A 3,541-nucleotide genomic window follows, 5' to 3' on the forward strand; every position below is an offset into this window, starting at 1 on the left:
TAAACAGAAAAAATGTAGAAGCATATCATTTATAATCATAGATACAGATAAAGAAATGCTAGCAAATTAAATTCTAGGAAATATATATTAAAAATAAAGCATGACCTAGTTGTGTTTGTCTCAGTAATTGAAAAATGGAATGGTTCAACAGAAAATCTATTAAAGTTTGCTAATTTAACAGATTAAAAGAGAAAAAACCCACTTAATTAGCACAATAGATTCTGAAAAAAATATTTACTGAAGTTCAATACTCATACAGTTGGGTACACAAACAAAGAGTGCATAGTTAATAACGGGAAGGATTTCTTGTTAAATTTGTTTGGTAATAGCATTACAGTTATGTTTCTTTTTTAAAGAATTCTTATCTTTTAGGGATAGACACTAAAATGTTTACAGATAACATGGTGTAATGTCTGACATTTGTTTCAAATGACACAGAATGGGGAGAAGTTAGCAGAGTATGGATAAAACAAGATTGACCATGCGCCAACAGTTATTGAGGCTGTGCAATGCGTAGACAGAGGTTTATTATACTATTCTGTGTGTTTTTATATGTTTAATTTTCCTATAACGAAGAGTTAAGAACATTCAAACTCTTTCATGACTTTAAAAGAAAGTAGGTAGGTCATTTCAAAGAGGGCTGATGGGACCAAATCCAGGAGCTCTTTACGCTGTGACCAAAGACTGAGTTCTCCACTGGATATAATAGTAACTTGATAGTGCTATGTTTTCCGGATGGAGATACAAGCCACTCATACCCATGATTAGGGAAAGTAAAAATAAATGTAAATATCTTCCAACTTTAAAAAAAATAAAATAAAAAATAAAAAGTAAAAGAAAGTAGGAACAGAAGTCAATGTCCTTAACCTGACAAAAGTCATCTATCAAACTTAGAGGAAAAATCACTTTTGTAGGGAAACTTAAAAGCATTGCCATTAAGTTCAAGAACTAGACAAAGATGCCTGTTGTTGCTGCTTCTACCCAACTACTAGAGGTCCTAGCCTATGCAAGAAAAGAAAGAAGAGAAAGAAGATATGTAAGTATTGGGGGTTGAGGGAAGAGACAAAACTATCCCCATGTACAGATAATATGATAGTATATAGAAAATTCAAAAAAACCTGACAAACTATTAAAACTAATAGTAGAGCTTAGCAAGGAAATCTAATTTTGAAAAAACATGATATTCACAGTAACAACAAAAATGATCCAGTATCCAGGAATACTTCTAATAAAAGATTTGTTTCCTGAAGAAAATTATAAAACATTATTAAAAACCTAAGAGGAGACTTGAATAAATGGATAGGTATATCATGTTTATGGAGAGGAGGACTCACTCTTGTACAGATATCAATTATCCCAAAATTAATATATTAATTCAATGCAATGCCAATCAAAATCCCAACCAGATTTTTCTTGTAACTTGACAATCTTATCCTAAAATTCATGTGAATGATCAAGTGTCAAGAAAAGCTAAACAATTTTGAAAAGCAACGTGAGAGAACTTCTTCTAAATCCGTAATAGTTATTTCAACAAGATAACTGAGTAGGAATAGACAATCAGACCAATGAAATAGAATAAAGAGCCCAGAAACTTTGGAAATTTGATATATGACAGAGGAGATATCCCTAAACATCAGTAGGGAAAGAATGAATTATTTGGTAAATGGTACTAGGGCACTGGTTATTCACCTGGAAAAAAAATTAGATGTCTACTTCAAACCATATAGAACACATAAATTCCAGGCATTCAAAAGACATAAATATAAAAAAGAAAAATTTTTAATTTTCAGAAGAAAATGTAAGAGGAAACAAGAAAATACAGTAGGATGCCTTTATGACCTCAGTATTGAAAAGGAGTACTTAAATAGAACATAAAAGCCTGACCCATAAGGGAAATGATTGATAAATCTGACTATAATAAGATGTAAAGCTTCATTAAAGAAGAGAAAACCTCTAAAAATTTAAAGACCAGGACTAGGAAGAGATATGTGCAGCACACACAATAAGAGTTTAGGGAATTCCCTGGTGGTCCAGTGATTAGGACTCGCATTTTCACTGCTGAGGGCACGTGTTCAATCCCTGGCAGGGAACTGAGATCCCACAAGCTGCGTGGCGTGGCCAAAAAAAAAAAAAAAAAGAAAGAAGAAGAAAGAGTTTAATAAACTAACACAACATTGTAAATTAACTATACTTCAATTTAAAAAAAATAGTTTAATATCAGTATTTTATCCATACTTTATAAGAACCTCTTAAAGATCAGTTTAAGAGAGGTTCCATTTCCAGTGGATGGAGTAAGCATGCCCTGCCTGCCTCCGCCATTGAATGCAACTATAAATCCCACACAGATTGTGTGGGGCAGTTAGCTCTCCAAGGACACTGAAAAGTAAGTGGTAATAGGCTGATGGGAGAAGGATGCCAGAATTCACATTTCTACCCAGTCAGTGGTGAGGGTACTTATTTTTCCCCTTTGATGTCACCTGACCTGAAGGAAACCCGAAACCCAGAAGTACATACTAGATGAGGACAGAAAGAGCTCCCAGGGAAACCTTTTCCTGGTCTGTAGAAGGGGAAAGGGGTCAGAAAGGGTTCAGTATTTTTGTTGTTGCTGTTCTCTTTTTTAGCTCTCTCCCACTCCAATCGCCAGGTATTACCAAAGTGAAGGCATGATATTGGCAAGTGCCAAAGCCCTGAGGGACACAGAGGAGCGGTGGTCTCCAGAGTGGGGGCCAAATTTCCTGTTTGTTACTCTCTGATTTGAATGACTGAAGATTTCTCATCAGATACCATAGAGGCCAGAAGGAGGAGGAACAACATTTTTCAAGTGCTAAAAGGAAAAAAACTGAACCAAGAATTCTATATCCAATTCAACACAATGCTTATCAAAGTTCCAACTGTGTTTTTTGTCAGAAATAGACAAGCCGACCCTAAAATTCATACAGAATTACAAGGGACCTTTAATAGCCAAATCAATTTTGAAAAAGAGGAATAGGGACTTTCCTGGTGGTCTAATGGCAAAGAAGCTGCCTTACAATGCAGGGGGCGCAGGTTGGATCCCTGGTCAGGGAAACTAAGATCCCACGTGCCACGGGGCAACTAAGCCTGTGTGCCACAACTACTGAGTTTGGGCACCTCAACTAGAGCCCACATGCCACAAACTACAGAGCCCACACACTCTGGAACCCACATGCTGCAACTACAGAGCCCATGTTCCCTGGAGCCTGTGCACCACAACTAGAGAAGAGAAAACCCACATGCCACAACTAGAGAGAAGCCCACACACCACAACAAAGAACCTGCCTGCTGCAACAAAAGATCCCGTGTGCCACAACTAATGCCCAGCACAGCCAAAACTAAATAAAATAAATAAATAAATAATAAATAAATCTTAAAAAAAAAAGAAAAAGAGGAATGAAGTTGGAGGTCTCATACTTCCCACTTTCAAAACTTACTACAAAGCTACAGTAATCAAAAAAGTGTAGTACTCAACAGACGAATGGAAAAAGTTGTGATACACACACACACACACACACACACACACACA

At 36.2% G+C, this 3,541-nt stretch overlaps 1 non-coding gene across 1 annotated transcript; it reads left to right on the forward strand.

The window, feature by feature from the left end:
* Positions 1-622: 622 nt before the first annotated feature.
* Positions 623-749, forward strand: LOC112066958 (small nucleolar RNA SNORA25). Its single transcript, XR_002892994.1, has one exon. It is a non-coding gene; the product is annotated as a small nucleolar RNA SNORA25 (small nucleolar RNA).
* Positions 750-3,541: the final 2,792 nt, after the last annotated feature.

This window comes from Physeter macrocephalus, chromosome 20 (genome assembly GCF_002837175.3).
Source record: "Physeter macrocephalus isolate SW-GA chromosome 20, ASM283717v5, whole genome shotgun sequence".
NCBI classification, from domain to species: domain Eukaryota; kingdom Metazoa; phylum Chordata; class Mammalia; order Artiodactyla; family Physeteridae; genus Physeter; species Physeter macrocephalus.